This window comes from Lissotriton helveticus, chromosome 2_1, assembly GCF_964261635.1.
Source record: "Lissotriton helveticus chromosome 2_1, aLisHel1.1, whole genome shotgun sequence".
NCBI classification, from domain to species: Eukaryota; Metazoa; Chordata; class Amphibia; order Caudata; family Salamandridae; genus Lissotriton; species Lissotriton helveticus.
Genome location: NC_136059.1, coordinates 832,880,051 through 832,903,557, shown reverse-complemented (window position 1 = coordinate 832,903,557; position 23,507 = coordinate 832,880,051).

Below are 23,507 nucleotides of genomic sequence, written 5' to 3'. Positions count from 1 at the left end.
TAAGTTGGTTTGGCAAAGAATCTGAGTCAAGAATTCTCTCTAAGGTTTTAGTCAGCTCCGTACCTGGGTATTAGAAAGCAGGAGGTCTTGTATCTCTCTCTCAGGACTCGATATCCCAGTAACCCGCGAAGGTATCTGGAAACACCGGAGCTGGATTTCTCGGCAGGAGAAAAGACAGCGTCTCTCTCAGTGCGTCAAAAGGGAGGGGCAGCGTCCGTGGGCTCTCGCATCAGCTGGGCACTCAGGCAAGTAGATAGCTGCTCTGCTCCAAAACCACCACCGTGTGTTTGCTTAAGGCAACGTTGGTATATTTATACCTGAAAGGTGCCGGGTTTTGACGTAAGGTTGGACATAAGACGTCAATAAAGATGTCACTAAGAACTGGCCGTTCTTAGAGTGCTCACAGGAGTTCTAGGACGAAATCAAAACAAAAGCAATGGGGAATTCCCAGGTTGCTGGAGGTTTGGTTTGTTTACAGAACTCGTACTTTCTAGGAGCCTGGGGAAGTAGCCTTGCTTAATTTGGACAGCATGGGCTATGACTAAATATGGATATGATTCTTATGCCTTTATAGGGATATTATTTATTATAACCACATAAGGTCATAAATCAGGACTATCGAATTTAGGGTCCTAGATAGAACTACAACACCCACTCCACGACCTAATGTCCCTCATTACTTAAAACTAAGCAATAGTAAACATATAATGATGCATGTGTTTTCCAACCCACCCCAAAATACATAAAGTTGCATATTGGAATGGTATATGGTAATACAAGAAAATGAGTAATGGTACTGTACGTTTTTCAAGCCGTGGTATCAATTCAGTTAAAAAATGCATAAATATATCAGCTGAATGAATTGCGAAAATTACACATGAAATGTCTCTTAATACAGAAAAGAAGGTCGAGACCATTCCATCACATAATAATACAAATTCTGTACATATGCTAGAGGCTGAGGTAAAATATTGTCTCTAGAGTTCCTAAAAATAGAAGCTCTGTTCTCTAAGAATAGTTCTACTTTAAGCAGAGTACATGTGCCAGAAAAAGGTAAATATTTTGGAAGTGGAAAAAAAATAATTTCGCTTCAGGGGATAAAATAGTTCCAAATATTTTCAGTAGCTTTTGTTTATCAAAGCTGAAGGCCGAATTCAGAGTTGAGGGAACGCTGTGTGCTCCACTCCACTCCACTTTTCTCCACACCACACCTCTCCACTCAATGCCACTCTGCTTTACTTCACTCCACTCACCACTCTGTTTTACTCCACACTACTCTGCTTGATTCCTCTCCATTCAACGCCACTCTGCTTTACTCCTCATTCCATAACACATAGGTAAAAGGTACACCAACAAATGCACAACCAATTGCATTTTCAGTGCTTGTTGAAAGGTGCATTACAGACGGTATCCAACTTCTTGCTTTGTGTTTTTTTTGTTCCTGATATGTAAGGCACTGAGGCTTTTTTTAACACTGTTTGCATTATTCTATATATTTGTTTTTTCATGATATAATACTTGATTAACATTTTAGGAAGAGATTTACCTATTTGCAGATGAATAAGCAATAGAAAATATTGGACTGATTTAATAATGTTGTTTTGACATTTTAACATATTGCCCAGAGTATTTGCACACTGGTTCTGATGTGGACTTAGGCTGTTCAATTTGGGAGGTCTGGCTGTATCAAGTGCCCAGCCCCTGCTTCGGAGTAGAGCAATGGGCCATATCAAATTGTTGTCAGGGAAAATTCAAACATTGGCCGAGGCACTAAACTGTGACACAGCAAATAACAGAGGCGTACTCCAAGTAGACGCTTTACAATCCTACATTCAAATACCTCAAGCTAGCATTGGTATTCATAAATCCAGTGCCATGAGAGGAAGGGTCAAAGACCAACCCGATGCAAACCACGAGCGTCAGTGCTATACCCCTACTAGGGACAAGAATGTACCTAAGCAACCCAAGACTACTGCATCCTCTTGCCCCAAAAGTGACCTTAAAAACTTACATTTAGCCCCTGAAAGTACTCCATATACAGTCTTTTTAGTGGGGGTTCAACCACTGAAAGAAGGGGTACATGAGGATTGCCAAAGTCTCATAAACATAGTTGGACATTGGTGCTTGGAGAATGTTGACTGCCACACGAAAGTTATTGACAAAATAATTATGGCTCGCAGGGTAATCTGGTAGACCCCACAGTAAAATCTTTAAGCGGGTATTGTGTGGTCTTAAATTTTAAAGATCCAGAATATGCCAGTTTTTTTACTGTCATGCTTGACCAGCCTACCTGAACAGAAGACTCAGCTTCCACACCCCCACCCACCAGCTCCGCTCTGCCAGCCTCGCCCTCGCCACTGTCCCCCGCATCTAACGAACGATCCTTCTCCTACCTCGTCGACAAGACCTGGAATACCCTCCCTACCCACATATGGCAGACCTAAGACCTACTCGCCTTCAGAAGACTCCTCAAGACCTGGCTCTTCGAGCAGTAGCAGCATCCCCTCAGCGCCTTGGGACCCTCACGGGTAAGTAGTGCGCTTTACAAGTACTTTGATTGGTTGATTGATTGATTGATTGAGTACCCAGCAATCTAAAATATGGGCCAGCCCATTGGTATTTCTCTACCGCCCACCTCCCTTGGAACATATCCCCCATACACGGAGTAGCCCAATCCAGAGGCACATGCAAGGCCTATTACCTCTTCCCCCGTTTGCTCATATCAATCGATTTTAAGTACTATCAAGTGCCTCAGAAAATGGCTGAAGCCCAAAGCCAGTCTCTTTAGAAGGAGCAACTGGCCAGTTGGAGTTTCTTACTAAATCTCCTACTTGCATCAAGTTGCTGGTTAACTCCAATACAGTTCAGAATCATGCTATCCGTGGGAAAGGCATGCAGTTTTTAAAATGCAAAATTGTGGGGGTTCAACAGAAACTAGATAATGATGACTGGGTGAGATTTATCTAGAATTTTGGCATAATATGATGACAGGAGACCGGGGCCTTTGACTCTATTACTATAAATGGGTTTAAATGTTACTATTTCCATGCAGTTGGATCGCAAATCAAACAACTTGAAATTTAAGTGGGCTACTCCACTTTTTGTGTACTAGAGCTACCTAGAGTAAATGGCCCCTGTTGACCCTTCACAAAAAATAAATGAAGTTAAAAAAATGTAAGTGTCAGCAATGAGGAGAAAGCAACATATAAGTGGGTCGGCTAAACAAAAGGGAGTGGGTGTGGGACAGAATAAAAATTAAGGCAGGAGGGGAGAAAGAGAAAAGCAGCCCACAAGGTAGAGAGCGACATGGAGCATGCAGGGCAGAGGGACATGAGGAAGAGAACTAGAAAACAAATGCACTCTCATGAGGTGCTAAAAAAAGAAAAATGTAGTCCCCTAAAAATGAGTAGTGCAACGATAAAAGTCAGCAAATCAAAAGGATAGTGAAGAGGCTATGCTCCAGGGGAGGATCACGCACAAGAAGATGAAGGAAAACTAATGAATAAAAAGAAAGTAAATGAGAGCGACAATAAAGCCAATCAATGGAAGCAGTGTGTGAGCTCTAAGCCCACTGTGTGAGCGCTAAGCCCACTGTAATCTTATCCCTCAAAATGTCTTTCACAACCAGCCGGCAATACCTAAAAATGTCAAAATGTTAACAAGTGTACATTAGAAAACTGTTCAAAACCAAAATGCTGCAAAATTAGCACCTTATATACTGTTGGTATTTATTAAGAGAATGAAAGCTAAGACAATCTAACTGACAAGTTTGCTGAGTTCTAACAGAGCACTAAACTGCACACCCAGCACTCGAAATGAACCAGGTGCTGCTGGACAAGACAGTTTAGGAGACCTTTGCTTTCCTATGTAACAGGCTCAGTCTGCAGATAGCAATGTTTCTTGTCTCTGTTTCTCTAAGTCTCTAAGACCGCCTAGACAACAATGCGCACAACAGCAAAGAGATCTTCAACATCGTGAAGGAACTCGCCAACCCCAGCTCCAGCACCAACGACGTCCCACCCTTGCAAGACCTGTGCGACTCGCTGGCCACCTTCTTCCACCGCAAGATCACAGACATGCACGACAGTTTCAATGCCACAACCTCCCCGACAACCACTGAGACCTCCGCCCCCACGACCACCATCCCCACCAACCGCCTGCTCTACTGGACCAACATCAACGACGATGACACCATCAAGATCATGAACACCATCCACTCCGGATCTCCGTCAGATCCATGCCCACACCACTTCTTCAACAAAGCCAGCACATCCATCGCACCCCATGTCCGGAAAGTCATCAACACCTCCTTCGAGACAGCAACCTTCCCGGAGAGCTGGAAGCACGCCAAGATCAACGCCTTACTTAAGAAACCCAAGGTGGACCCCAAGGACCTCAAGAACTTCCGGCCCATCTCCCTGCTCCCGTTCCCGGCAAAGGTCCTCGAGAAGACCGTCAATGAACAACTGACCTGCTACCTCGAGGAGAACAACATCCTTGAACCTTCCCAGTCCGGGTTCCGCAGCAACCACAGCACCGAGACTGCCCTCATCGCCGCCACCGATGACATCAAGTCCCTGCTGGACAACGGAGAAATGGCGGCCCTCATCCTCCTGGACCTACCAGCCGCCTTCGACACGGTCTGTCCCAACACACTACGAACACGCCTCCACAACGCTGGGATCCAAGAGAAGGCCCTGGACTGGACCACCTCCTTCCTCTCCGGCAGAACACAGAGCGTCCGCCTTCCCCCCTTCCGCTCCGAAGCCACCGAGATCATCTGCGTGTACCCCAGGGCTCATCCCTCAGCCCAACCCTGTTTAACATCTACATGGCACCACTTGCCCACGTCGCCCATCGGCACGACCTCAACATCCTCTCCTACGCCGATGACACCCAGCTGATACTCTCCCTCACCAAGGACCCCCACACCGCCAAAACCAACCTTCACGAAGGAATGAAGGCCGTTGCTGAATGGATGAGGAACAGCCGACTGAAGCTGAACTCGGACAAGATGGAGGTCCTCATCCTCGGATCCAACCCTTGGGACAACTCCTGGTGGCCGACCTCACTGGGAACTGCTCCAACACCCACCGACCACGCACTCAACCTAGGGGTCATCCTCAACTCCACCCTCTCCATGACTAAACAGGTCAACGCCGTCTCCTCCTCCTGCTTCAACACCCTGTGCATGCTCCGTAGGATCTACAAGTGGATGCCCACTGAAACGACAAGAACAGTCACCCAGGCCCTTGTCAGCAGCAGGTTGGACTATGGAAACACCCTCTACGCAGGGGCCTCGGCCAAACTCCTGAGACGTCTCCAACGCATCCAGAACGCCTCTGCACGCCTGATCCTCGACATCCCTCGCCGCAGCCACATCACACCCCACCTGAGAGACCTGTACTGGCTCCTGGTCAACAAGAGGAAAACCTTCAAGCTCCTCACCCACGCATACAAAGCACTCCACAACACCGGACCAACGTACCTCAACAGACGACTCAGCTTCTACACCCCCACCGCTGGCTCCGCTCCACTGACCTCACCCTTGCTACAGTCCCGTACTTCCGAAGAGTGACCTCAGGTGGCAGATCGTTCTCCCACCTCGTCGCCAAGACCTGGAACACCCTCCCCATCCACCTACGGCAGATCCAAGACCTGCTGGCCTTCAGAAAACTCCTCAAGACCTGGCTTTTCGAGCAGTAGCAGCATTCCCCACCCTAGCGCCTTGAGACCCTCATGGGTGAGTAGTGCGCTTTACAAATGATATATGATATGATATTAGTTGTAGATTTAGAAGAGGAGGCCCAAAATCATTTTTATATTTCTATGGGTTAATCATATCTGTATATTTGAAGTAGTTTCAAACGTTTAAAATTTTCTTAAACTGTGTAGTCTACCGTTTCATTGTTTTTTATAAAGCAACTGCCTCAGTGTTCTAGTTCGTATGTTAAGAGGTTGTGGTTTTAAAAAAGTAACTATTTATGTTTGGTTTATTGTTTATTTATTTTTTTGCGCAGCTGAACCTATTACACATCAGGAAAGTAGCAGTAAGAAGCGGTGTGTGAAAATGAAAATGTTGTTTCTTTACATTTTGGAAGATATCACAAAGCATGACTTTCTGGAATCTGGAATCTCACATGAAACATTCACGTGAAGTCATACCTAATGTGACATTTTCATGTGATATATACCACCAGGATGTTGGATTGGCAAGATGTAGTGTTGCGAATTTAATGTAAGGATGATTCCACAAATTGTGCGAATTTTCTTAGTGTAATTAAACTGTGTCCAGGCCCAGCAGTAGGTAAACTAAAAACCAAAATTGTGCAAGGGTAAATAAAAATCCATTAGGTCAATTAAAAGCCGTGTAGCTGCAATGATTTCAGACAGAAACGTCCTTAAAAGAACTCAAGAAAACACAAACTCATAATTTACTATTTAAATGTTTGCATCTGAATGAACTGTAAAGTGCAAAATTGAGGTAAAATACATTGCAAAACGTACAAAAGAGCACACCAACAAGTCCTGTATGTTAGAGTGGCAGAATAAAGGATGCTGGAGTCCAATTCATTTGGCATACAAACCTGGAGGACTCCTGTTTTAAGATCACACCCAATGTTATTCCATTGGGTTTGATTGCGTTCGCATTAGTTTCTTGTCTTACAGTGAATGGAAACAAAAAATATGCTAGTAACCGCAAGGGAAATGCACACCTTTTTTTATTATCTGTGTTAATGTACTTGTGATTGTTTTTTATCTGTGTGCACACCATATACAAAGATTAAACATATTCGATCTAACGTTTGTTTTTATAAATGTTAAAATGTCACATACGATTTTTTGAAAGAAAGAAGTAGGGGAACGGACAGAAATAATTTTTTTAAGTAGGGGCACGCCGTGCCCTTCTGATCTTGCCCATTTCTACCACTGGTAATTTAATATATGTCCCTGGTCTTACTTGATTTCTCACACGAGAAAGTGTCACTCATAATTACACCAAAGTTATGAAAATGTCACACATAGCTGTCTGAAACCTGCAGCTATGTTAGTATGGCAGCGCGCTGTGCCCCCACTGCTCTCCCAGGCTTGCAGTTGAATAATTAAGGCTGCTCGGAAGGAACGTGACTCACACCTTGAATCCCCGCATCTGTGCTTGAGGCGGGGCTTGGGGGGCGCGGTGATGTCACATCCTGCTGCCACATAGCCGGTCCCGGAAGTTTGTAATTGAAAGTGCCAGCTAGTGTTTTGCGCGTTTTTCAAATATGGCGCTTGCAGGGTCGCGCTGCCTGCAGAAAGCACAGCTCGTTCTTAACCCCCGAATCAATTCAATAACAGATGACCTGAGGGAGCCCGAGAGGAGTGAGTGGCCCACCCGGTTGCAGCGGCCGCCAGGACAGAGTCTGCGTGTAACTGTGGATGGGGGCCCCGCCTGGGACTCACTGGCCTGCCAGCCTGGAGGGTGACTGGGCGACCGGCCGGCAAACCCAAATTACCGCGGGCGCAGTGGCTTGTGGTTTAAGTGAGCCTGCAGCCACTGCCAGAGACGGCTTCACTGTGTCAAGCAATTAGAGCGCCACACTCCTCCTCCGGACTCTGCGAATACAGGTATTGTACCACTAAAGCCCACGCTCCTGTGCTTGGCTCTCCTCCTTCCCGGTGGAATTGGCCTGAGTGACACAACTATGCACAGACCCCAAAATGTAACTTTGAGTGCCTCCCATACCGTGGTGATGCTGGGAACCAACGCGGTATTAGGCTAAAAAAAAGTCTTGGATCTCCTGCTCTAGCTCTGCCTTAAATACTGTATCCTGCAAGTGCAAGGGATTGAGACGCCAGTTACTATATGGAGTATATTGTAGGGGGGGCATGAATGTCCACTAGACCCGGGGAGTGGTCAGAATGCGTACGGGTCAGATGAGTTACTCGACCCAGCCAATGTGACATTCCCACAGATATGAAAACATAATCTAACCTAGCCCAGGCGGAGAGGACTGCAGAGTAATGTGTGCCCCCTTGCATCATCGGGTGTGTGTACCTCCATGAGTCCAGTAAATAATTTTCTGCTACGAGAGCCTGCAATGTTCGCTGCATAACTGTGAAATGAGATGGGGATACATGGGATCTATCCATGCGGGGCTGCAGCGCTGTATTGAAGTCCCCCCAGATAACATAGTTGGTGCCTACCTCCTGAATTTTGTTCCATAATTGGAGGAGAACTGGGGGATCATCAGCATTCAGGCCATAATAACTAGCAAAGGTGACATCGAACGAATACAGTCTCCCCCATATCAGACAATATCTACCTCCCCCATCTGTCGCAGTGCCACCTAGTAGAAAGGGCACTCCTCTTTTAAACAATATGGCTACACCCCGTGAATAATTAGAGTAAGATGCGAAACAGAGGTGCGAGGCCCAGCGGGAAGCAAACTGGGGAGTCCGAACCAGCATTCAAATGGGTTTCCTGCAACATAGCCACCTCAATATGATGTCTTTCTAAATACCCCAATATTTGTCTCTTTTTCCTGGGGTTGTTCAGGCCTCGCACGTTCCATGACACTACCTTAAGGCTGTGAGTACTACGTGAGCCTTCTGCCATTTCCTCCACTGTTGAAGGCTGAACTTGACCTAGCTGCGTTGACCATATTTAGGCATAGGAATTGAAAGTCAACAAGTTGAAAACGTCCCCCCTCCACCCACACCGGCATCCCCAACTCGCCGGGTACAAACCCCCACCCTAACCCAATGCCCATCAAGGACTACAAGAACTTTCCTCCCCTAAAGCAGAAATTGGGGTACGCCCACATGTGGAGACCGCCAAGGGCCCACGACCCGCCCACTTCCTCCATACTCACAACCACCTACTACACCGCGAGTGGCGGTCAGTTACAGCGGGACAGAGGGAAGTTGCCAAACTGGACAGGTTATACAGTATACAAAGTATAATTATACATCACCAATATCAGCAGCTCGTTAATAGTAGAGTGTCCGTAAAAGTCTCAGGAGAACCAATGTGCATAGTGCAATTCAGTCCGGGTCCGACAGTGGAGACTGGGATCTCGAGCGCCGCTGCTCTCCTGCTTCTCCAGCTGCATCTTTGTGGCACTTCTTAAGGTAATCTTCAACTTGCTGCGGGTGTTGGAAAAGATGTTATTTACCATGATGCGTGATCTTCAATTTGGCTGGGTAGAGCATGGCACATGCTATTTCCTGCTGCTGGAGTTTCTTCTTTACCACAGTGTATTTGGGCCTGGCCTCCTGGACTGACGGTGTAAAGTCTGGAAAAAATGCCAAGGTGGTATTTTCATTGTGGACTTGCTTCCGTTCACGGGCCAAGCGTAGGACCGTGTCCCAATCGCGGTAATTAAGGAAGTGAGCAATGACCGGTCTTGGCACCGCTCCTGGGGGTGGCAGGGCTGCCAGGGATCTATGCGCTCTCTCTACCATAAGATGAGCAGAGAATGATTCTCTGCCAAAGAGGTCCACAAGTAACTTTTCGATGAAGACATCCATGCGGCCCACATTTGTCGACTCCGATGGCCCAGAATGCAGACATTATTCCTTCTGGAGCGCGTCTCTAAGTCCTCGTTTTTATCTGTGATGACTTTAAGCAGCTTTTCCATTTGGGACAGTTGCCCCGTGCTCACAGTGGCCCCATCCTCCAGATCCGACACTCTGGTTTTAGCCTCCTTTAAGCATTGGTCATGCTGGTCTAGTTTGTTGACCATGGCCTCCATCCTTCTGTTCATGGTGTCCATCTTGGCATCTATAGCTGTGAGGCTTTGCTTCATACCCAGTAGGAAGGCCTTCCTGTCAACTTCAGGCGCGTCCATGGCCTCCAAGTCCTCGTGGTGCGACGATTGTGATCGAGGTGTTTTGCTTGCCTCAAAGGGCATTTTAGTTTGCTTGGCATCAGTACGCCCCATATTGCCAACCGCAGAGTAGAGCAGAGGTGCAAGTCAGATTCTCCCTCGGGCACTCTCAGGACCAGGCACAGGGCGACAGGCAAGCCGCGCCGGGCTCTGCAGGCGTCTTAGAATAGCAGGGAGCTGGTAGGGTTGTGTCTGCATGAGAAGGCAAACAGCAGTAGGCCCCGGGATATTCCAGGCTGAGTCCCTCAAGGGCTACCATACCAAGCAAGCAAGGTGCCTAGCTGAATGATAGCGAGAATGCCGTAAGTGAACTCAGGCAATTAAAGTAATCCAATCTGGCTTTTCTGTACCTAATTAAACAGCCAAGCAACAAAGTCTACAGGTCACCAGCCACCAGTAAGCCTCCTCTCTCAAGGATCATAGAGTGCGCGCCAATTCCAGCAACTAAATGGGCTTGGGGCAGTGCGTGCCTCACATGTAGGGTCAGGTGGTATAGGGCCTGGCCCAAGCCAATAGCCCCTCCGGATCACAGCTGTGTAATGGTACAAGAAGGTTCCGAGCGACCTCCACACGGGCACACAAAATAGCGGCCGTCTCCTCTAAAGCCCGGAATTTCAAAGGGTCCCAACCATCAGGCACATCAATCAAGTGATTCAAGAAATCGCGCTACCGTGGTCGCAAAGCAAGGTGAAACTCATCCTCACCAGTAGCGCAATTGTCTGGCAGATAAGAACAGTACCGGCAGAGTTCCAGGCGTCTCATCAGTGGTGACGTGGATAGGCAAAATGGCGGCCGCCACTACAGCGTCTGTGTTCCCGGGGCGCCAGTCACCCCCGCCTCTCACCTCAGCAAAGGCCCTCCGGCAGCCGTCCACGGCTTGGCGCTCCCGCAAACCGCGACCACCAGTCTCCCAGTCTCAGCTCGAGCAGGTTAGCGCCGGGAACTTTCAGCTTCGCAGTGCAGCAATCCACCTCCATGGGCATTCTCGGGTGCAGAGGGCCGGCAGAAGTAGCACACCGTACCTCGCGCCTCCGGCCCGCAGCCACCACTCTGTCGCGGCCTCAGACTTTATTAGCCACTCCCCCGCTCCACAGGCTCGAGAGCAAGACCGACTCATGGTGAGGTCAGTTATTCCTCAAAGCAAGGTAGGATGGACACAATGGATAGTATTCAGGTTGGCAGGGCTGGAGCCTCACTGCCGTGCGGCCATATTGGTCGTGCGCCACCTAGCGCCCCAAAGAAAATAAAACTTTACCCCAGCGAACCAGTCAGGAAATCCAAATGGGTATATGGGCCCATTGTAAATGATTGTTTGATGTGTGATAAGTTTATCTTAAACTTTTGCTGGATCTGCATAACAGGTATGGAATTTTAAACATGTTGATGCAAATTGCACCTGGGAAAAGAAGCATATTTGAAAACAACAGTTCGTAGTTGACTGTAACGTAGTCATAATTTCAGGCTAACTACAATAGATTAACCAAGTGGATTTGCCTGGTAAAATATTTTACCATCAGTCTTAGGACCTGATTCAAAGTTTAGTGGATACAGACAGAGTGTCAGAAAAATGTTTGTACAACTGTCCTCGACCATGGAGGTCCTTCCATTCTGTCTAGTCTATGGCAGTTTGATAGACCAAAGTCCATCATCCGTTCGCAGCCTCCAATGCACTTTTCACTACGTCGTTGGTAAAATACCCTGACTATGACTAAGAGAGGAACTGAAAGTCACTACTCTGTATGCCACATTTAGAGTCTAAGTTCCATCTACAGATACATGGTGGTTCATTCTCCCCAACTGGGTTGAAGTCAAAAGAGCATAAATAACCAAACCCTGCCCACAGTCAACACACTCCTATTCTGAATGCTACACACTAGGTATTCGGAACACCACACCCTGTACTTTTAACACACAGGTGAAAGGGAATTAAATAAATCTCCCTCAGTACAGCACAAAGGAAATTATAAGACCTAGAAATTGAAGTAATGGTTAACATAAGTAACATATTAAAGTACATGAGGACAAATGACATACATTATAAGATTTTCAAAAACAAACAATATCTACAAATGAACAAAAGACACAAGAGTACAGGTCTAACATTTTATGATTTTCAAATAACAAAAGACAACAAAAACATTCATCCTCTGGGTTAGTAAAAGTGTTTCAACAAAAAATGAATAAATACCAAAGTCTGCGGTGAGGTTGAAACATTCACACTCTCTGAAATAGTCTTCAAGTCTTGACCTTGGCTATGCACCTTTGCAGCAATGTCTCCCTCATGGGGCTTCCTATCCTCCCGAAGCAGACGGATGTCCAGACACCTACTTTTTGGGTTGAGTGGAGTCTGGTTTGGGATATACAAAGAGTAGAGTACAGAAGGAACAATGACGGGAGTTGGAAGAATAGGTTCAGCAGGGGAATTTAGGTTGGCATTTGGAATGGGTCAGGTGCTGGAATTGTGTCCGGTGGTGGAATGAAGGCAGGGGGTGGAATGTGGTAAAAGAAGGAATTTGTATAGAAGCTCTGGTGTGGGAGGGACCACTAGGAGAGACAGAAACTCTCTGTGTGGCTGACAGTGCAGAGCACATGTCATGCAGAATGTCACTCACTTGAGTCAGTTGGTAACCTCCTGTACCTTCTCTGACACCAATGCATGAAGGATTGGATCAGAGGGAGAGATGTCTGGGGCAAAGGAGACCCTGCTTCATTTATGGACTGGATGCTGGTGTAGTATCAGGATCACAGGAGTGAGGGTGGTTCTGGTGGTAGTGGTAGTGATGCCCACAGATGTGGATGTAGTAGGCTATTATGCTTCGGCTGCACCCACAACGGGTCTGGCCAGAGTCATATGTCACCAGATCAGATGATGAAATGCACTCTTGGCCAGTCACCTCAAACTCAGTGCCACTGGGTTCCTCTGTGTGTGTTACTTTATCTTCTGTCTCCCAATTGCCCCCCTGATGGTCCCACATCACATGTACCTGATATTTCTCAAGGCAGGCATATTCACACATCAGTTATACACGACAGAGTTATTTAACAAAATATATACACATCGAAGATGTCCACAATTTATACATTGAAGGTTAATATTCCAAAGAAAGGGCATCCAGTGTGACATCCTCACACAAAGGGGACCGCAAGGGTGCACTTAAAAACCTCAACAATGTCACTTCGAGCAATGACAAAGCACACAAAATTCACAGTAGGTCTGTATGAGGCAATACTTTGCGGGGATACCTTTGTCTTCTATAGATCTCTGAAAGAGGATTAAAAGAAAAACAAGAAAGAGGCCAAAGAAAAAGTAAATCTCTGTTTTAAGGATGAAAACCATCACCCACCCAAAGTTGGCGTACTTCATCATCGGGTTCCTCCTCACACCATTAACAGGTAAATTACAAATTACAAATGCTTTAAGGTGCATGTAAATAAGAATCTTTTTTGTTTAATTAGACTCAAAATGCAGCAGCTGTAGGTAAGTGGTTTTGATCAACCTCAGCCTATGACATAACTCACCAACTGATATATATAGAACATTGAGGTCACGGGATGTGTTATGTTGGAAGAAACAAGAGGGCATCAGGATGATTCCACACAGCTTCCCTCTTTGAGAATAAACACTTAACCTGAAAAAATATTAATAGAAACCACCGCAATGGAGCGCACACCACTAGCCCCTCCTCCGGATCGCCCCTCGGGATTCTGGTACTTGTAGTTCAATAGTGGATCACCCAGGTGGGTGCAAGTCGGTACTTGTTGGACTGATGAATCTCTAGACCCGATACATGTCCCGGGTTTTTGGGTATCGCCCGAGACATGGCTCGGGTTTCGGGATAACTTCCCTCATCAGTAGAGAAATGGTTAGGGGTGGAGGAGAAGGCCGCCAAACAACCGTCAATGGCCTCGATGCCCGAACCGGCACGCAGGGCAGCATCCAGGAGCCCGTCGGCTCAAAGCTCCAGGGAGCCAATTAATAGAAACCACCGCAATGGAGCGCACACCGCTAGCCCCTCCTCCGGATCGCCCCTCGGGATTCTGGTACTTGTAGTTCAATAGTGGATCACCCAGGTGGGTGCAAGTCGGTACTTGTTGGACTGATGAATCTCTAGACCCGATACATGTCCCGGGTTTTTGGGTATCGCCCGAGACATGGCTCGGGTTTCGGGATAACTTCCCTCATCAGTAGAGAAATGGTTAGGGGTGGAGGAGAAGGCCGCCAAACAACCGTCAATGGCCTCGATGCCCGAACCGGCACGCAGGGCAGCATCCAGGAGCCCGTCGGCTCAAAGCTCAAGGGAGCCAATTAATAGAAACCACCGCAATGGAGCGCACACCGCTAGCCCCTCCTCCGGATCGCCCCTCGGGATTCTGGTACTTGTAGTTCAATAGTGGATCACCCAGGTGGGTGCAAGTCGGTACTTGTTGGACTGATGAATCTCTAGACCCGATACATGTCCCGGGTTTTTGGGTATCGCCCGAGACATGGCTCGGGTTTCGGGATAACTTCCCTCATCAGTAGAGAAATGGTTAGGGGTGGAGGAGAAGGCCGCCAAACAACCGTCAATGGCCTCGATGCCCGAACCGGCACGCAGGGCAGCATCCAGGAGCCCGTCGGCTCAAAGCTCAAGGGAGCCAATTAATAGAAACCACCGCAATGGAGCGCACACCGCTAGCCCCTCCTCCGGATCGCCCCTCGGGATTCTGGTACTTGTAGTTCAATAGTGGATCACCCAGGTGGGTGCAAGTCGGTACTTGTTGGACTGATGAATCTCTAGACCCGATACATGTCCCGGGTTTTTGGGTATCGCCCGAGACATGGCTCGGGTTTCGGGATAACTTCCCTCATCAGTAGAGAAATGGTTAGGGGTGGAGGAGAAGGCCGCCAAACAACCGTCAATGGCCTCGATGCCCGAACCGGCACGCAGGGCAGCATCCAGGAGCCCGTCGGCTCAAAGCTCAAGGGAGCCAATTAATAGAAACCACCGCAATGGAGCGCACACCGCTAGCCCCTCCTCCGGATCGCCCCTCGGGATTCTGGTACTTGTAGTTCAATAGTGGATCACCCAGGTGGGTGCAAGTCGGTACTTGTTGGACTGATGAATCTCTAGACCCGATACATGTCCCGGGTTTTTGGGTATCGCCCGAGACATGGCTCGGGTTTCGGGATAACTTCCCTCATCAGTAGAGAAATGGTTAGGGGTGGAGGAGAAGGCCGCCAAACAACCGTCAATGGCCTCGATGCCCGAACCGGCACGCAGGGCAGCATCCAGGAGCCCGTCGGCTCAAAGCTCAAGGGAGCCAATTAATAGAAACCACCGCAATGGAGCGCACACTGCTAGCCCCTCCTCCGGATCGCCCCTCGGGATTCTGGTACTTGTAGTTCAATAGTGGATCACCCAGGTGGGTGCAAGTCGGTACTTGTTGGACTGATGAATCTCTAGACCCGATACATGTCCCGGGTTTTTGGGTATCGCCCGAGACATGGCTCGGGATTCGGGATAACTTCCCTCATCAGTAGAGAAATGGTTAGGGGTGGAGGAGAAGGCCGCCAAACAACCGTCAATGGCCTCGATGCCCGAACCGGCACGCAGGGCAGCATCCAGGAGCCCGTCGGCTCAAAGCTCAAGGGAGCCAATTAATAGAAACCACCGCAATGGAGCGCACACCGCTAGCCCCTCCTCCGGATCGCCCCTCGGGATTCTGGTACTTGTAGTTCAATAGTGGATCACCCAGGTGGGTGCAAGTCGGTACTTGTTGGACTGATGAATCTCTAGACCCGATACATGTCCCGGGTTTTTGGGTATCGCCCGAGACATGGCTCGGGTTTCGGGATAACTTCCCTCATCAGTAGAGAAATGGTTAGGGGTGGAGGAGAAGGCCGCCAAACAACCGTCAATGGCCTCGATGCCCGAACCGGCACGCAGGGCAGCATCCAGGAGCCCGTCGGCTCAAAGCTCAAGGGAGCCAATTAATAGAAACCACCGCAATGGAGCGCACACCGCTAGCCCCTCCTCCGGATCGCCCCTCGGGATTCTGGTACTTGTAGTTTAATAGTGGATCACCCAGGTGGGTGCAAGTCGGTACTTGTTGGACTGATGAATCTCTAGACCCGATACATGTCCCGGGTTTTTGGGTATCGCCCGAGACATGGCTCGGGTTTCGGGATAACTTCCCTCATCAGTAGAGAAATGGTTAGGGGTGGAGGAGAAGGCCGCCAAACAACCGTCAATGGCCTCGATGCCCGAACCGGCACGCAGGGCAGCATCCAGGAGCCCGTCGGCTCAAAGCTCAAGGGAGCCAATTGATAGAAACCACCGCAATGGAGCGCACACCGCTAGCCCCTCCTCCGGATCGCCCCTCGGGATTCTGGTACTTGTAGTTCAATAGTGGATCACCCAGGTGGGTGCAAGTCGGTACTTGTTGGACTGATGAATCTCTAGACCCGATACATGTCCCGGGTTTTTGGGTATCGCCCGAGACATGGCTCGGGTTTCGGGATAACTTCCCTCATCAGTAGAGAAATGGTTAGGGGTGGAGGAGAAGGCCGCCAAACATCCGTCAATGGCCTCGATGCCCAAACCGGCACGCAGGGCAGCATCCAGGAGCCCGTCGGCTCAAAGCTCAAGGGAGCCAATTAATAGAAACCACCGCAATGGAGCGCACACCGCTAGCCCCTCCTCCGGATCGCCCCTCGGGATTCTGGTACTTGTAGTTCAATAGTGGATCACCCAGGTGGGTGCAAGTCGGTACTTGTTGGACTGATGAATCTCTAGACCCGATACATGTCCCGGGTTTTTGGGTATCGCCCGAGACATGGCTCGGGTTTCGGGATAACTTCCCTCATCAGTAGAGAAATGGTTAGGGGTGGAGGAGAAGGCCGCCAAACAACCGTCAATGGCCTCGATGCCCGAACCGGCACGCAGGGCAGCATCCAGGAGCCCGTCGGCTCAAAGCTCAAGGGAGCCAATTAATAGAAACCACCGCAATCGAGCGCACACCGCTAGCCCCTCCTCCGGATCGCCCCTCGGGATTCTGGTACTTGTAGTTCAATAGTGGATCACCCAGGTGGGTGCAAGTCGGTACTTGTTGGACTGATGAATCTCTAGACCCGATACATGTCCCGGGTTTTTGGGTATCGCCCGAGACATGGCTCGGGTTTCGGGATAACTTACCTCATCAGTAGAGAAATGGTTAGGGGTGGAGGAGAAGGCCGCCAAACAACCGTCAATGGCCTCGATGCCCGAACCGGCACGCAGGGCAGCATCCAGGAGCCCGTCGGCTCAAAGCTCAAGGGAGCCAATTAATAGAAACCACCGCAATGGAGCGCACACCGCTAGCCCCTCCTCCGGATCGCCCCTCGGGATTCTGGTACTTGTAGTTCAATAGTGGATCACCCAGGTGGGTGCAAGTCGGTACTTGTTGGACTGATGAATCTCTAGACCCGATACATGTCCCGGGTTTTTGGGTATCACCTGAGACATGGCTCGGGTTTCGGGATAACTTCCCTCATCAGTAGAGAAATGGTTAGGGGTGGAGGAGAAGGCCGCCAAACAACCGTCAATGGCCTCGATGCCCGAACCGGCATGCAGGGCAGCATCCAGGAGCCCGTCGGCTCAAAGCTCAAGGGAGCCAATTATTAGAAACCACCGCAATGGAGCGCACACCGCTAGCCCCTCCTCCGGATCGCCCCTCGGGATTCTGGTACTTGTAGTTCAATAGTGGATCACCCAGGTGGGTGCAAGTCGGTACTTGTTGGACTGATGAATCTCTAGACCCGATACATGTCCCGGGTTTTTGGGTATCGCCCGAGACATGGGTCGGGTTTCGGGATAACTTCCCTCATCAGTAGAGAAATGGTTAGGGGTGGAGGAGAAGGCCGCCAAACAACCGTCAATGGCCTCGATGCCCGAACCGGCATGCAGGGCAGCATCCAGGAGCCCGTCGGCTCAAAGCTCAAGGGAGCCAATTAATAGAAACCACCGCAATGGAGCGCACACCGCTAGCCCCTCCTCCGGATCGCCCCTCGGGATTCTGGTACTTGTAGTTCAATAGTGGATCACCCAGGTGGGTGCAAGTCGGTACTTGTTGGACTGATGAATCTCTAGACCCGATACATGTCCCGGGTTTTTGGGTATCGCCCGAGACATGGCTCGGGTTTCGGGATAACTTCCCTCATCAGTAGAGAAATGGTTAGGGGTGGAGGAGAAGGCCGCCAAACAACCGTCAATGGCCTCGATGCCCGAACCGGCACGCAGGGCAGCATCCAGGAGCCCGTCGGCTCAAAGCTCAAGGGAGCCAATTAATAGAAACCACCGCAATGGAGCGCACACCGCTAGCCCCTCCTCCGGATCGCCCCTCGGGATTCTGGTACTTGTAGTTCAATAGTGGATCACCCAGGTGGGTGCAAGTCGGTACTTGTTGGACTGATGAATCTCTAGACCCGATACATGTCCCGGGTTTTTGGGTATCGCCCGAGACATGGCTCGGGTTTCGGGATAACTTCCCTCATCAGTAGAGAAATGGTTAGGGGTGGAGGAGAAGGCCGCCAAACAACCGTCAATGGCCTCGATGCCCGAACCGGCACGCAGGGCAGCATCCAGGAGCCCGTCGGCTCAAAGCTCAAGGGAGCCAATTAATAGAAACCACCGCAATGGAGCGCACACCGCTAGCCCCTCCTCCGGATCGCCCCTCGGGATTCTGGTACTTGTAGTTCAATAGTGGATACCCCGGTGGGTGCAAGTCGGTTCTTGTTGGACTGATGAATCTCTAGACCCGATACATGTCCCGGGTTTTTGGGTATCGCCCGAGACATGGCTCGGGTTTCGGGATAACTTCCCTCATCAGTAGAGAAATGGTTAGGGGTGGAGGAGAAGGCCGCCAAACAACCGTCAATGGCCTCGATGCCCGAACCGGCACGCAGGGCAGCATCCAGGAGCCCGTCGGCTCAAAGCTCAAGGGAGCCAATTAATAGAAACCACCGCAATGGAGCGCACACCGCTAGCCCCTCCTCCGGATCGCCCCTCGGGATTCTGGTACTTGTAGTTCAATAGTGGATCACCCAGGTGGGTGCAAGTCGGTACTTGTTGGACTGATGAATCTCTAGACCCTATACATGTCCCGGGTTTTTGGGTATCGCCCGAGACATGGCTCGGGTTTCGGGATAACTTCCCTCATCAGTAGAGAAATGGTTAGGGGTGGAGGAGAAGGCCGCCAAACAACCGTCAATGGCCTCGATGCCCGAACCGGCACGCAGGGCAGCATCCAGGAGCCCGTCGGCTCAAAGCTCAAGGGAGCCAATTAATAGAAACCACCGCAATGGAGCGCACACCGCTAGCCCCTCCTCCGGATCGCCCCTCGGGATTCTGGTACTTGTAGTTCAATAGTGGATCACCCAGGTGGGTGCAAGTCGGTACTTGTTGGACTGATGAATCTCTAGACCCGATACATGTCCCGGGTTTTTGGGTATCGCCCGAGACATGGCTCGGGTTTCGGGATAACTTCCCTCATCAGTAGAGAAATGGTTAGGGGTGGAGGAGAAGGCCGCCAAACAACCGTCAATGGCCTCGATGCCCGAACCGGCACGCAGGGCAGCATCCAGGAGCCCGTCGGCTCAAAGCTCAAGGGAGCCAATTAATAGAAACCACCGCAATGGAGCGCACACCGCTAGCCCCTCCTCCGGATCGACCCTCGGGATTCTGGTACTTGTAGTTCAATAGTGGATCACCCAGGTGGGTGCAAGTCGGTACTTGTTGGACTGATGAATCTCTAGACCCGATACATGTCCCGGGTTTTTGGGTATCGCCCGAGACATGGCTCGGGTTTCGGGATAACTTCCCTCATCAGTAGAGAAATGGTTAGGGGTGGAGGAGAAGGCCGCCAAACAACCGTCAATGGCCTCGATGCCCGAACCGGCACGCAGGGCAGCATCCAGGAGCCCGTCGGCTCAAAGCTCAAGGGAGCCAATTAATAGAAACCACCGCAATGGAGCGCACACCGCTAGCCCCTCCTCCGGATCGCCCCTCGGGATTCTGGTACTTGTAGTTCAATAGTGGATCACCCAGGTGGGTGCAAGTCGGTACTTGTTGGACTGATGAATCTCTAGACCCGATACATGTCCCGGGTTTTTGGGTATCGCCCGAGACATGGCTCGGGTTTCGGGATAACTTCCCTCATCAGTAGAGAAATGGTTAGGGGTGGAGGAGAAGGCCGCCAAACAACCGTCAATGGCCTCGATGCCCGAACCGGCATGCAGGGCAGCATCCAGGAGCCCGTCGGCTCAAAGCTCAAGGGAGCCAATTAATAGAAACCACCGCAATGGAGCGCACACCGCTAGCCCCTCCTCCGGATCGCCCCTCGGGATTCTGGTACTTGTAGTTCAATAGTGGATCACCCAGGTGGGTGCAAGTCGGTACTTGTTGGACTGATGAATCTCTAGACCCGATACATGTCCCGGGTTTTTGGGTATCGCCCGAGACATGGCTCGGGTTTCGGGATAACTTCCCTCATCAGTAGAGAAATGGTTAGGGGTGGAGGAGAAGGCCGCCAAACAACCGTCAATGGCCTCGATGCCCGAACCGGCACGCAGGGCAGCATCCAGGAGCCCGTCGGCTCAAAGCTCAAGGGAGCCAATTAATAGAAACCACCGCAATGGAGCGCACACCGCTAGCCCCTCCTCCGGATCGCCCCTCGGGATTCTGGTACTTGTAGTTCAATAGTGGATCACCCAGGTGGGTGCAAGTCGGTACTTGTTGGACTGATGAATCTCTAGACCCGATACATGTCCCGGGTTTTTGGGTATCGCCCGAGACATGGCTCGGGTTTCGGGATAACTTCCCTCATCAGTAGAGAAATGGTTAGGGGTGGAGGAGAAGGCCGCCAAACAACCGTCAATGGCCTCGATGCCCGAACCGGCACGCAGGGCAGCATCCAGGAGCCCGTCGGCTCAAAGCTCAAGGGAGCCAATTAATAGAAACCACCGCAATGGAGCGCACACCGCTAGCCCCTCCTCCGGATCGCCCCTCGGGATTCTGGTACTTGTAGTTCAATAGTGGATACCCAGGTGGGTGCAAGTCGGTTCTTGTTGGACTGATGAATCTCTAGACCCGATACATGTCCCGGGTTTTTGGGTATCGCCCGAGACATGGCTCGGGTTTCGGGATAACTTCCCTCATCAGTAGAGAAATGGTTAGGGGTGGAGGAGAAGGCCGCCAAACAACCGTCAATGGCCTCGATGCCCGAACCGGCACGCAGGGCAGCATCCAGGAGCCCGTCGGCTCAAAGCTCAAGGGAGCCAATTAATAGAAACCACCGCAATGGAGCGCACACCGCTAGCCCCTCCTCCGGATCGCCCCTCGGGATTCTGGTACTTGTAGTTCAATAGTGGATCACCCAGGTGGGTGCAAGTCGGTACTTGTTGGACTGATGAATCTCTAGACCCTATACATGTCCCGGGTTTTTGGGTATCGCCCGAGACATGGCTCGGGTTTCGGGATAACTTCCCTCATCAGTAGAGAAATGGTTAGGGGTGGAGGAGAAGGCCGCCAAACAACCGTCAATGGCCTCGATGCCCGAACCGGCACGCAGGGCAGCATCCAGGAGCCCGTCGGCTCAAAGCTCAAGGGAGCCAATTAATAGAAACCACCGCAATGGAGCGCACACCGCTAGCCCCTCCTCCGGATCGCCCCTCGGGATTCTGGTACTTGTAGTTCAATAGTGGATCACCCAGGTGGGTGCAAGTCGGTACTTGTTGGACTGATGAATCTCTAGACCCGATACATGTCCCGGGTTTTTGGGTATCGCCCGAGACATGGCTCGGGTTTCGGGATAACTTCCCTCATCAGTAGAGAAATGGTTAGGGGTGGAGGAGAAGGCCGCCAAACAACCGTCAATGGCCTCGATGCCCGAACCGGCACGCAGGGCAGCATCCAGGAGCCCGTCGGCTCAAAGCTCAAGGGAGCCAATTAATAGAAACCACCGCAATGGAGCGCACACCGCTAGCCCCTCCTCCGGATCGACCCTCGGGATTCTGGTACTTGTAGTTCAATAGTGGATCACCCAGGTGGGTGCAAGTCGGTACTTGTTGGACTGATGAATCTCTAGACCCGATACATGTCCCGGGTTTTTGGGTATCGCCCGAGACATGGCTCGGGTTTCGGGATAACTTCCCTCATCAGTAGAGAAATGGTTAGGGGTGGAGGAGAAGGCCGCCAAACAACCGTCAATGGCCTCGATGCCCGAACCGGCACGCAGGGCAGCATCCAGGAGCCCGTCGGCTCAAAGCTCAAGGGAGCCAATTAATAGAAACCACCGCAATGGAGCGCACACCGCTAGCCCCTCCTCCGGATCGCCCCTCGGGATTCTGGTACTTGTAGTTCAATAGTGGATCACCCAGGTGGGTGCAAGTCGGTACTTGTTGGACTGATGAATCTCTAGACCCGATACATGTCCCGGGTTTTTGGGTATCGCCCGAGACATGGCTCGGGTTTCGGGATAACTTCCCTCATCAGTAGAGAAATGGTTAGGGGTGGAGGAGAAGGCCGCCAAACAACCGTCAATGGCCTCGATGCCCGAACCGGCACGCAGGGCAACATCCAGGAGCCCGTCGGCTCAAAACTCAAGGGAGCCAATTAATAGAAACCACCGCAATGGAGCGCACACCGCTAGCCCCTCCTCCGTGATCCACTATTGAACTACAAGTACCAGAATCCCGAGGGGCGATCCGGAGGAGGGGCTAGCGGTGTGCGCTCCATTGCGGTGGTTTCTATTAATTGGCTCCCTTGAGCTTTGAGCCGACGGCCTCCTGGATGCTGCCCTGCCTGCCGGTTCGGGCATCGAGGCCATTGACGGTTGTTTGGCGGCCTTCTCCTCCACCCCTAACCATTAGAGATTCATCAGTCCAACAAGTACCGACTTGCACCCACCTGGGTGATCCACTATTGAACTACAAGTACCAGAATCCCAAGGGGCGATCCGGAGGAGGGGCTAGCGGTGTGCGCTCCATTGCGGTGGTTTCTATTAATTGGCTCCCTTGAGCTTTGAGCCGACGGGCTCCTGGATGCTGCCCTGCGTGCCGGTTCGGGCATCGAGGCCATTGACGGTTGTTTGGCGGCCTTCTCCTCCACCCCTAACCATTAGAGATTCATCAGTCCAACAAGTACCGACTTGCACCCACCTGGGTGACCCACTATTGAACTACAAGTACCAGAATCCCGAGGGGCGATCCGGAGGAGGGGCTAGCGGTGTGCGCTCCATTGCGGTGGTTTCTATTAATTGGCTCCCTTGAGCTTTGAGCCGACGGGCTCCTGGATGCTGTCCTGCGTGCCGGTTCGGGCATCGAGGCCATTGACGGTTGTTTGGCGGCCTTCTCCTCCACCCCTAACCATTAGAGATTCATCAGTCCAACAAGTACCGACTTGCACCCACCTGGGTGATCCACTATTGAACTACAAGTACCAGAATCCCGAGGGGCGATCCGGAGGAGGGGCTAGCGGTGTGCGCTCCATTGCGGTGGTTTCTATTAATTGGCTCCCTTGAGCTTTGAGCCGACGGGCTCCTGGATGCTGCCCTGCGTGCCGGTTCGGGCATCGAGGCCATTGACGGTTGTTTGGCGGCCTTCTCCTCCACCCCTAACCA